The sequence below is a fragment of the Saccopteryx leptura genome, chromosome 3 (genome assembly GCF_036850995.1).
Source record: "Saccopteryx leptura isolate mSacLep1 chromosome 3, mSacLep1_pri_phased_curated, whole genome shotgun sequence".
In the NCBI taxonomy this organism is placed as follows: Eukaryota; Metazoa; Chordata; class Mammalia; order Chiroptera; family Emballonuridae; genus Saccopteryx; species Saccopteryx leptura.
The window spans coordinates 48453724-48466916 of record NC_089505.1 but is presented as its reverse complement, the minus strand read 5'-3'; the positions used below and the strand labels follow the sequence as shown (position 1 = coordinate 48466916).

The window sequence follows — 13193 nt, the reverse complement described above, 5'->3', positions numbered from 1 at the left end:
GTCTGAGGAAGCTCTAAGAGAGCTCTGTGACAACATGAAGAGAAATAACATCCGCATCATGAGGGTTCATGAAGAAGAAGAGAAAGAACAAGGAATAGAGACTTTGTTCAAACAAATCATAGCTGAAAACTTCCTAAATTGATGCAGGAAAAAGTCACACAAGTTCAAGAAGCACAGAGAATTTTATTAAAGAGATACCCAAAGAAATCTACACCAACACACATCATAATTAAAATACCAAAGCTAATTGATAAAAAGAAAATATTAAAAGCTCCTAGAGGAAAAAAAGGCTATCACCTACAATGGAGCCACCATAAGGATGACATCTGACTTCTCAATAGAAACACTTGAGGCCAGAAGGGAATGGTAAGAAATATTCAAAGTAATGCAGAACAAGAGTCTACAACCAAGACTACTTTATCTAGGAGAGCTATCATTTAAAATTGAAGAAGAAATAAAAAGCTTCCCAGACAAAAAAAAAACTCAAGGAATTCATTACAACCAAACCAATGCTACAAGAAATGTTAAGGGGCCTGTTGTAAACAGATCAAATTGGAAAAAGAATATAGCAAAAGAGGAATACAGCTTTAAAGAATGAAATGACAATAAACAACTACATATCATTAATAACCTTAAATGTAAATGGATTAAATGCTCCAATTAAAACACATAGGGTAGCTGCGTGGATAAGAAAAAAGGACCCATACATATGCTGTCTATAAGAGACACACCTTAAAACAAAAGATGCACATAGACTGAAGGTAAAAGGATGGAAAAAATATTTCATGCAAATGGAAATGAAAAAAAAGCTGGGTAGCAATACTTATATCAGATAAAATGGACTTTAAAACAAAGGCTATAGTAAGAGATAAAGAAAGTCACTACATAATGATATAGGGAGCAATTCAACAGGAAGATATAACCATTATAAATATCTACGCACCTAATATAGGAGCACCTAAATATATAAAGCAGACTTTGATGGATATAAAGGGCGAGATCAACAGCATTACTATAATAGTATGGAATTTCAATATCCCACTAACATCACTAGATAGATCCTCAAGAAAGAAAATTTAAAAATAAACAGCAGACTTAAAGGACACACTAGAGCAACCAGATTTAATAGATATCTTTAGAACCTTTCACCCTAAAGCAGCAGAATATACATTCTTTTCAAGAGCTCATGGTACATCCTTTAGGATAGACCACATATTAGGGCACAAAAGCAGTCTCAACAAATTTAAGAAGATTGAAATGATATCAAGCATTTTCTTTGATCACAATGGCATGAAACTAGAAATAACCACAACAGAAAAACTGAAAAATACTCAAACACTTGGAAACTAAATAGCATGTTATTAAATAACCAATGGGTTAGTAATGAGATCAAAGAAGAAATAAAAAAATTCCTAGAAATGAATGATAATGAGCATACAACAACTCAAAATTGGTAGGACACAGCAAAAGCAGTACTGAGAGAAAAGTTCAAAGCATTACAGGCATCCCTTAAGAAGCTAGAAAAAGCTCGAATAAACAACTTAACCCTGCATCTAAAAGAACTAGAAAAAGAACAGCAAGTAAAGCCCAGAGGTAGTATAAGGAAGGAAATAATGAAGATCAGAGTGGAAATAAATGACATAGAGGCTAAAGAAACAATACAGAAGATCAATGAAACAAGGAGCTGGTTCTTTGTAAAGGTAAACAAGATTGATGAACCTTTAACCAGACTCACCAAGAGAAAAAGAGAGGGGACTCAAATAAATAAAATTAGAAATGAGAGTGGAGAAATAACACTGACACAACAGAAATACAAAGGATTGTAGAAAATACTATGAAGAACTGTGTGCTAAAGAATTAGACAACCTAGAAGAAATGGACAAATTTCTTTAAACATAATATTTTCAAAATAAATTTGGAAGAATCAGAAAACCTAAACAGACTGATTACAACAAATGAGATCAAAACAGTTATTAAAAAACTTCCAACAAACAAAAGCCCTGGGCCCAATGTCTTCACAAGTGAATTCTATCAAATATTCAAAGAAGAATAAGCTCCTATTCTTCTCAAGCTATTTAAAAAAATCAAAGGAAGGAAGACTTCCAAGCTCATTTTATGAGGCAAACATAATTCTGATTCTAAAACCAGGCAAAGACAACAGAAAGAAAGAAAAATATAAGCCCATATCCCTGATGAATTTAGATGCTAAAATCCTCAACAAAATATTAGCAAACTGGATCCAGCAATATATGAAAAAAATCATACACCATGATCAAGTGGGATTTATTCTGGGGAGGCAAGGCTGGTACAATGTTCACAATTCAATCAATGTGATTCATCATATAAACAAAAAGAAGGAGAAAAACCACATAATAATTTCAATAGATGCAGAAATAGCATTTAATAAATCCAGCACCCATTTATGATCAAAACTCTCAGCAAAGCTGGAATACAGGGAACGTACCTCAACATGATAAAGGCCATCTATGACAAACCCACAGCCAACATCATACTCAATAGGCAAAAATTAAAAGCAATCTTCTTAAGGTCAGGAACAAAGCAGGGGTGCCCCCTTTCACTATTCTTATTCAACATATTTCTGGAAGTCCTAGCCACAGCAATCAGACAAGAAGAAGAAATAAAAGGCATACAAATTGGAAAAGAAGAAGTAAAACTATCATTATTTGCAGATGATATAATATTGTACAGTGTGTCTGTAAGTCATGGTGCACTTTTGACTGGTCTCAGGAAAGCAACGAAAGATGATAGAAATGTGAAATCTGCACCAAATAAAAGGAAAACTCTCCCAGTTTCATACCTATTCAGTGCAGTTCAATGCGGGCTCACACACAGATTTTTCAGCGCTCCTTAGGTAGCTATCCTGTATAGCCTCTACAGACTCATCACTGACTGATGGCCTACCAGAACAGGGTTTCTCCACCAAACTGCCGATTTCCTTCACTCATCTGCTTATCCTACCGAGTAATGTTATTCCTATGTAGTGGTGCTTCATTATAAACGTGCCGATATTCACATTGCACTTTGGTCACGGATTCAAAATAGCGACCCACAGAACACAATGAACTTTCCCCTGTACTGTCCACATCTCGACTGGCATGGCGGTGAACTGCTCCGCTGTATACATGGTGTTACGTCATCATCTGCGCATGCACACATGCTGCCACATTATCCTATAGAAACTGGGAGGGTTTTCCTTTTATTTGGTGCAGATTTCACATTTCTATCGTCTTTTCTTGCTTTCCTGTGACCGGTGAAAAGTGTACTATGACTTTACGGACACACTGTATATAGAAAACCCTAAAGTCTCAGTCAAAAACTACTGGACCTGATAAATGAATTCAGCAAGGTAGCAGGATATAAAATTAATACTTAGAAATCAGAGACATTTTTATATACCAACAATAAACTGTCAGAAAGAGAAATTAAGGAAACAATCCCCTTCACTATTGCAACCAAAAAAAATAAAGTACTGTACCTAGGAGTAAATTTAACCAAGGAAGTTAAAGACTTGTACTCAGAAAATTATAAAACATTGATAAAAGAAATGAAGGAAGATACGAACAAGTGAAAGCATATACTGTGCTCATGGTTAGAAAGAATCAACATCATTAAAATGTCTATATTACCCAAAGCAATTTATAAATTCAATGCAATAGCAATTAAAATACCAATGACATACTTCAAAGATATTGAACAAATATTCCAAAAATTTATATGGAACCAAAAAAGGACACAAATAGCCTCAGCAATCTTGAAAAGGAAGAATAAAGTTGGAGGTATCACACTTCCTGATATCAAGTTTTACTACAGGGCCATTGTACTCAAAACAGCTTGGTACTGGCATAAGAACAGGCATATAGATCAATGAAACAGAACAGAGATCCCGGAAATTAACCCACACCTTTATGGACAACTGATATTTGACAAAGGAGGTAAGAGCATACAATGGAGTAAAGACAGCCTCTTCAACAAATAGTGTTGGAAAATTGGACAGCTACCTGCAAAAAAATGAAACTAGACCACCAACTTACACATTCACAAAAATAAACTCGAAATGGATAAAAGACCTAAATGTAAGCCGTGAAACCATAAGCATTTTAGTGAAAACATAGTAAGCTCTCCGACATCTCTTGCAGCTATATATTTGCTGATTTATCTTCATGGAGAAGTGAAATAAAAGACAGGATAAACAAATGGGACTATATCAAACTAAAAAGATTTGCACAGCTAAAGACAATAAGAACAGAATAAAAAAACAAACTATACAATGGAAGAACATATTCAACAAACATCTGATAAGGGGTTAATAACCAAAATTTATAAAGAACTTGTAAAACTCAACACCAGGAAGTTAAACAATCCAATAAAAAAATGGGCACAAGAAATGAATAGACACTTCTCCAAAGAGGACGTACAGATGGCCAATAGGCATATGAAAAAATACCCAACGTCACTGATCATTAGAGAAATGCAAATTAAAACCACAATGAGATATCACCTCACACCAGTCAGAATGGTGCTCATTAACAAAACAACACACAATGAGCACTGGAAGGATGTGGAGAAAAGGGAACCCTCTTGCACTGCTGGTGGGAATGCAGACTTGTGCAGCCACTGTTGAAAACAGTATGGAGATTCCTCAAAAAATTAAAAAATGAAACTACTTTTAGTCCCAGCTATCCCACTTTTAGGAATTTACCCCAAGAACACCATAGCACTGTTTTAAAAGGAGAAATGCACCCCCATGTTTATGGCAGCATTGTTCACAATAGCGAAAATCTGGAAACAGTCCAAGTGTCTGTCAGTGGACTAGTGGATTAAAAAGCTGTGGTACATATATACAATGGAATATTCTGGGGCCATGAAAAGGAAGGAAATCTTACCTTTTGTGACAACATGGATGGACCTGGAAACTATTATGTTAAGTGAAATAAGTCAGGCAGAAAAAGGAAAATATCATATCACCTCACTCATTTGAGGAATCCAATGAACAATGTAAACTGAGGAAGGTAATTGAGACAGAGGAGAGATCAAAGGGACCAGAGGAAAAGAGGACAGAGGGAAAGGGGATGATAGGATGGGATAAACCAGAAGAGAAGGAGGGAGGGCACTATGGGGAGGGGGGCAAGGGAGATGTTGAGGGGAATATGGGGGAGGGGGGATGCATTCTGAGTAACACTAGAATTTATGTAAACACAATAAATTAAAATCAATAATAAAAAATATATACATATATTAAAAAGACATCATCAACAATAGAAGTGCCATTAATTTCTTTGAAAAACTTTTGAAGAGATTGTTCCAAGAAGCAGCAGGCTGGTTCTCACTTAGGACCCAAGGGGTTTCAGGTACACAAGTAGTTGTAGAACTATGTATTTAAGGGTAGTATTACTCTTAATCTTTCAAATGAGCAGTTTGCCACACAGCCATTTCAAACAAGGTATATGGCTCCATATGCAACAGCCCTGATTTCCAATGTTTTATCCTGTATACCCAGTCCTTAGGTTAGTGGTTATGACCATTTTAGCTGCATTTTAAAACATGATATAACATTAAGGGTGACTTATAACTGAAGAGCCTTGAATCAACACTAACTAGTACTAGAGTGATCTTTTCTAGATCTGCTTCCAGAGTTCCTCCGCAGGCATGGCATTTCTTTGTCTTTGGTCTTCACTACTTTTCATTGCTTCCCCCTTCTTCCCATCACCAGCTAGGGATTTCAGACCTTTTGGGGACTTCTTAAATGTTTCAGCATTTATATTCACAAGACTCATAATTATAGTTTATGTTTATAGCATCAATGATAATTTCAAAGCCATTTTGAAATAAAATATTTTGATACTCATAATAACATCACGAGATGAGGAAACTGAGGCACGAGGAAGTTATGTGATGTGCCCGAGTTACCTGAGGTTAGTGTCAAGAGGATCTGCTCCATGACTGCAGCCGGGACTCACTTTATCCCACCATGTCTTGGTCTTTGTATTAGACATGCATTGAAAATTCTTTCCTACCATCTGTGTGATTTTTAAATATGTTGGTTCAACTTTCTTTTTGCTTTGAATTGTGATGTTCGTCTACACTTGTTTTTTTTATTTTAATTTATTGTGTTGCCCCAAATGCATCCTCCCTCTTCCATATTCCCTCCATATTCCCCTCAACATCTCCCTTGACACCCTCCTCATAGCGCCCTCCCCCCTTCCCTTCAGGTTTATCCCATCCTACCATCCCTTTCCCTCTGTCCTCTTTTCCTCTGGTCCCTTTGATCTCTCTTCTGTCTCAATTCTATTCCTTTCACATTGTTCATTGGATTCTAAGTCAGGCAGAAAAAGAAAAATGTCATATGACCTCAACTTTTTGAATTTTAGCTTTTCTTGTTGGCAAATGGGATAACAATACGTGCTTCATAGGTTATTTTGAGGATTAAATAAAATGATGTTGCAAAGTTAAAGAAAAAACACTAAAATGAGATAAGCATTCAAAAATGTTAGTTCTTCCAATCCCCTCTCATTGCTATACACTATCTAAGGGCAGTTTCTTCAGGTCTACAAAGGATTTCTCTTTCTTTCTTTCTTTCTTTCTTTCTTTCTTTCTTTCTTTCTTTCTTTCTTTCTTTCTTTCTTTCTTTCTTTCTTTCTTTCCTTCCTTCCTTCCTTCCTTCCTTCCTTCCTTTCTTCCTTCCTCCCTCCCTCCCTTCCTTCCTTCCTTTTCTCCCTTCCTCTCTTTCTTCTTTCCTCCCTCCCTCCCTCCTTCCTCCTTCCCTCCCTCCTTTCCTCCCTCCCTTCCTTTCTTCCTTCCCTCCTTCTTTCCCTTTCTCCCCTCCCTCCCTCCCCCCCTCCTTCCCCTTTACTCTCTCTCTGTTTTCTTTTTAAGTAAGAGGAGGGGAGATAGGCTCCCGCATGCACCCTGACTGGGATCCACCCAGTAACCCTAATCTAGGGCCGATGCTCAACTCAACTGAGCTTCCTCAGTGCTCAGGGCCAACACTTGAATCAATCAAGTCATTGTCTGTGAGAGGGGAAGAGAGAGAACAGGAGGAGAGGGAGGTGAATGATGAACAGGAGGCAGATGGTCACTTCTCATGTGTGCCCTGTCCGGGGATTGAACCTGTGACGTTGCATGCTGGGCTAACACTCTATCAATTGAACCAACTGGCCAGGGCCTAAAAAAGAATTCCTAAAGTTACTGTGTGATTCAGTGATGGACCAGGAGGGCAGAGTATATTTAATGTATCAGTAGGGTGGCTAAATTTAATTTTACCAAGGATTTATCAATCATCTACTACCTTCCAGCACAGTGCTGAGTGAGTGAGACAGGAAGCAGCAGCAGCCAAGGAATTTTGGCAATGACAAGAACACGACTTGATGACTTCCTAGAAAATGAAGAGATTCCAAGAAGGCTAGTCTGCCAAGTTTAACAGAGCTCTTGGTGAATTCTCCAAAATAATTTTAAACAGAATAAAATGAATATATTTTATAGTTTACTCTCTTTTATTAAATACATCTTATTCACTTGCTGGTAGTATCACCTCTCGAGGCCACATGGTTCCTGATTTTAGAATGGGGATGATACTATGTTATAGCATTGTTGAAAAACTGGGATGAAATATTACTGTGTATGTAGTTATAACTAGGTAATGGCTTTTGAGTGTTTTGTATCTATTAGACTATTCTGTCCTTTTAAAATTGATCAGCTCATTTAAACTTGACAACAATGCAAAGAGAGGGATAGGATTACTATTTCTATTTTAAAGATAGGGAAGTTAAGGTACAGAAAGATTTTCTTTAAAAAGCCTTGCCAAGAGCACTCAGCCAGTAATTGGGCTTGTGTCCTTCACCCCTCTTCCATCCCACCCCCGCCCTGTTGTTGTCACACTTCCTCATAGCTGCTCATTACATGCCCATTCCCCCTCACCCTGGAAGCTGCTACACAGAGATGGGGCAGATCTTGCCTTCCCAGAAATAAACAGTTACACTGAGGATACAGGACATATGCATGAATCAAGTGGATCAAGTTGTCAAATGCCAGAGAAAGGGTATAACTACACAAGCTACAGAAGTTTGGAAAACAAATATCAGAGAAAGCAGCAAGAGTTTGTAGTGCAGGTGGATCTTGACTTCGGTCTTGGAGGGAAACCAAAACTAAAGCCAGCCAAGAGGGACTGCGGCTTATTTCAGAAGTGGGGACAGCAAGAACCAAGACTTTCTGTGTTCAGGAAATAAGGCTCAGTGTCCATGGGAAGAAGGTTCGTATATGGGAATGCTGAGACTAGAGAGCAGGAGGCAGTTTGAAGTCACTTTGGAGGACGTTTTAAAAGCCCGGGGAAATAAGGAGGACTTCCTGCTGGAAAGCCACTGGGGATTTCAGCTTGGCCATGGGCATGTATGCATGTGTGACAGGTCATTCATGCCAAGTGCCAAATAGTGCCTTCAAAAGGCTGATGAGATGGCAGGTTATTACATGGATGGGAATGGGGAAAGTTAGATAACGAATTACAAAGGCAACATAATACACATACCTACATTCAGACACTTCCCATTTATTCCAGCGATGATTATCTGGTTGGTGGATATTCCATGACCTCTCGCCTATGATGGCCTGTCTTTGGGGCTTGTTTCCTGCTTGTTGGCACCTGGGGGTAGAGACAGAAGCAATGTGATTTTCCAGTTAGTTTTTCTTTTCTTTTTTTTTCCTGATCCTTAATAGCTGTGGTTTAAAAATTGTTTTGGGAAGAAGAAATATATTGTGGATGATCTGAACATTTCTTTTTTTTTAAATGGTACTTTCAGTCCCTTTATCAAACCAATTGCTGATGAAGAGCAGAGCTCACATTAGAGCCTAACCGTGGATAATGTAATTGCTCATTTCCTTTCATCAGAGATGGACTTGTAAATTGAGGGCTTGCCCACATGTACTTTCAGATAATGTTCCTGTAGCAGAACCTTGGTTCTGCTGAGTTTTTTAGGTGAGAGTGCTTAAATGTACTCTCTTTAAAAATGCTAATGTTGTATACCTCCAGATGGACTTTTTATAGCCATGTGATATTATCCATATCAATCATGCTTACTTTTGCTACTACTTGAATATATTAAGGAATTGCTGCTTCTTCCTAAATTGACTATAGATTACCAGGAGACCTGAGTAATTCTCTAGCTGCAGAGTACATATTTAGTGTTGTATCAGAAGGATAGGAAAAAAAGAGAGAAAGGGAAAAAAGAAACAGATTACTACGAAACAAATTTGCAATGCCAAATTCTTTTTTTTAAAGTAGGATTTCATTATTTCAGGCTATTATTAAGAATGTATATGACAGCTAAATAAATTGTAGGAGCCCAGTCCCAATACATCATTGTCACTAGTATATATTTAAATATAGTAGACATCAAAATTATTCTAGTCCAAAATGGTCAGAATATCTATCTTGAATATCTACCCATCTTTTATCTGGGTCCATTTTATGAAATATATAAATATTTAGGATGCAAAGCAAACACACACACACCTCTTTCAAGAAAAGGAAAGACCTTAATAATTTATATACTTGGTTTATAGGCAGCTGTCAAATCTATTGTATCTCTTCTCTGATTCATCCTATTTACATTATTTCCAGTTCTTTCACTTGAGTCCTTGTCAACTCTTCACCTCGCAATCCCAACATTGCCTGAATACTTCTAGACAAACCAGAGAACAACTAGGAAAAAGTAAACTCAGTCATTGCAGGACATGGCACCCGTCAGTAGTGCACACTTTAGCCAGAAAACTGGCTCCATTGCTTGGGGGGCTTTCTTGGCACATTCATAGGCCTGCTCACCTCAACATAAAATAAAACAAAGCCTCAACTCTTCTGCTTCTGAACTTGTTTGATAAACTAGAATGATTTCGAAAGTTCTCAAAGAAACAGAAATCATCATAATTATGAATAATTAAAATGCTAAACTCAAGAGGGCTGTCAACATTTATTGCACTATAGAATTCATCCCCCAAGGGTAATACCTTCAATTAGTTCAGTTTTATAACACAAGAAAAATGTAACAGTCACTAATTGCAGGTATTTAGTACAAGGAACAAAACAAACTAACTTGCCTTTAAATTACTCTCTTCCAGCCAGAAAAGCACTGCTCATTCTCAGATTCTTAACATTTGTACCAGTTTCAGAACACACAAAAAGGAACAGATAAGAGGAAAACATACTGCCTTCAATCTCTAAGTAGAAATACTTCAGGTTAATTAGAGGTTCTAATTGAGTGGGTTAAAGTAGAAGGTAAGATCATGGTTTTCAGAAGTCTTTTAAAAGATATTTCATAAAATTTATCAATGTTTATCCATTTAGTTTACAAATACTTATTAAGTACCTGCCATGTGTCAGGGTTTGTGTTAAATGGGTAACATGCCAGTATAAGAACTAGTCAATGGTTATTTTTTATTTTTTAGTGAGTGTGAGAGAGAAGAGAGAGAGGGACACACACAGGGACAGACAGACAGGAAGGGAGAGAGATGAGAAGCATAAATTCTTCGCTGTGGAATCGTAGTTGTTTATTGATAGCTCCTCATATGTGCCTTGACCTGGGGCGGGGGGGCTCCAGCTGAGCCTGTGACCCTTTGCTCAAGCCAGTGACCTTGGGCTCAAGCCAGTGACCTTGGGCTCAAGCCAGCGGTCTTGGACTCAAGCCAGCGACCACTGAGTCATGCCTATGATCCTACACTAAGCCAGTGATCCCACACTTAAGCCGAATGAGAACATGCTCAAGCAGGAAATCTCAGGGTCTCAAATCTAGGTCCTCTGCATCCCAGGCCAATGCTCTATCCATTACACCACTGCCTAGTGAGGCTCAATGATTATTTTTTAAACATATATAAATTTGAATATATCAATATATTTGTATACTGTTATAAGTATAAAATTTGGAGTAGATATCTACAATTTATAAAATAAAGCTATTCAAACTATGCAAAGTTTTATTCCTCATTATTCTTGAAGTTGTATAAATTATTATAACTTAAAAAATTAAATTAAAAATATATTTAGATTTTTCTTCCTCAGAGGCACTTCTAATAAAATGTTTTTTTTTGTTCTTTTTTTTTTCTTTTACAAAATACGTTCATTTTCTTTGGCAGCAATAAATGCTTTATAATTATTAGGATATTTCTAAGATGTTTAAAAAACTAAAATGTAAGTCAAGTTAGAAATGATTTAGCAAATAGTAGCTCCAGTTTTGTATCTAGTAGACTGTAGTAGAGCAGTTTTCTTGTACGGATTCAATGTCAAATTGACAACCCTGACCTCAGAATAGGCTTGTCTTTTAGCAAGTACCACCTCAGAGAGATATATTTTGTCTTTCATTTATAGAGGAAAGAATTCATTAGAAAGGTCATACAAGTTATTCCAGAATGATAAATCTCAAGTTACCAATTCTACTTTTCATGATTAGTTGTCTGAGTCTTGTATTTAATTAAAATGGTTATTGTAAATGCTTCGTTTTAATTTAAAGATAATTAGCTAAACCTCGATTATACTGCCTTATCCATTTTGAAATTAATTAATTTATAAAATAGCTCAAAAAACTTTTGTGAAGTTATAATATTAAAATAAATCAGAATCAGTTTGCATCTTTTGTTGGTTTTGGTGGTGAACCCATAGTGAGCCATTTGTATTAGCTTTGACCGTGGGGTCTCTGGCATGGCCATTATGTAGCGGAATCACATATATGTCATTTATGTTTTCTCTATTACAGATGAGAAATCCTCAAACCTACCAGGAAATAATAATCTATAATCAAAGATATGACTATTTAAGCTTTAAAGGAATTAAAATTTTATCAGCAAATTTTGCCCTAATACAGATAGGAGGGACCAGTTTTTAGCACATAATTCATATGTGTGTAACAACCCTCCGCACCTCACTTCCTATTGGAACCAGTCCAATAATGTAATCAGAATATGTTTTCAAGGAAATGTTCTGAATTTCACTTCTATTTAAACAAACAACATAGTCTATCTACACAGGAATCAAGTGAGAATAGCTAGTAATGTAGAACTATTTTTCCTGGTCTACAGAATATAAGAATCTTCTGAAACACTTATCATAGCCATCCTTAGAGTCAGCTGGTTTCATGACGCAGTAAGAAACTACATCCATGAATAGTCTACAATCCTTGGTGTGCCTGGTGTGCAAAACCGTTAAGCTGTACATTTGTATATTAATGGTATTGCTACCATTTATTTGGTACTGAATATATATTAGGCACTGAAATAAATGCTGAGTGAGGTGGTATTATTAGGCCCATTTTACAGATGAACAAAGTGAGGCTTGGGAAGGCTGAGGCACCTGCCTGGGGTCACATAATTAGTAACTGGTAGAGGCAGGATGTGGAGCCTCACTCCATAGATCTGTACCTCACTGTCTCCAGCTCTCCCTCTCAGAGGCCTCAGGCATTCTCAGAAGGCATTCTCAATTTTGAGATGCTTATGACCGCCATTGCTACCACAAAATAATACTTCTCCCTTGCACAGTAGTGTGAATAAATTAAAAGGTGGCTTAAATATTAGTATCTAAAATATGCTGCCCCCTCATATTAATATCCTCTCATACTAATATATGTAGAATTTTCAAATATATTATTAAAATCTGAACTTTCTACTCTCAATGAGAGCTTATAGTTGGGAGAATCTGTTCAGCCCATTCTCTGACAACTCAAACCTTCTGTACCTCCCCTTTAGGAATTTTAATTCTGAGAAGGCTGTAAAGTCAGACTCAGCTTACACATCCAGTGAAGCTATGTAGGATGCCTTTAAGCTACATGATATCTCAATTACCAGTTAGCCATCTGTTTCTGTTTCTTTCAGTCCTGCTCCCTGGTTCCCTAAACAATGAATGGCAGATATTCCCACTCAAGAGCTAGACTTAGGTATTCTCTGCTAAGAATGTAGACAACAAATACAGATATAACCTCCTACTTAGATATTAGATGATGGTCAAAGTCCATTATCTATTGATTTTAAGTTTAATATTGCAAGTATCAGTCATTATCTTAACTCTGGACACCCTCTGGTTTGCAGGCTCGAAGGACTGGAACCATCACAACATAATAACAATGGAGAGGTACTGTGGGGAACCAGAAAGAGGGAGACACACAGGTGCATCTAGCTAAGGCCTTTGAACACCATCTGTTTTC

At 37.0% G+C, this 13193-nt stretch overlaps 1 protein-coding gene across 8 annotated transcripts in view; it reads right to left on the bottom strand.

The window, feature by feature from the left end:
- HS3ST5 (heparan sulfate-glucosamine 3-sulfotransferase 5) overlaps positions 1–13193 on the bottom strand; it is a 309400-nt gene that overhangs the window by 121346 nt on the left and 174861 nt on the right. For 5 of the 8 annotated variants that reach the window (XM_066373420.1, XM_066373422.1, XM_066373423.1 and 2 more), the window contains one exon: positions 8540–8653. The exons of 1 other annotated variant lie outside the window; for it this stretch is intronic. The gene's annotated coding sequence lies outside the window, so the exon portion shown is untranslated. Of the gene's footprint in view, positions 1–4904; positions 4956–8539; positions 8654–13193 lie in introns of those variants that run through there. 2 more of the 8 variants (XM_066373424.1, XM_066373426.1) reach the window with 2 other exon arrangements.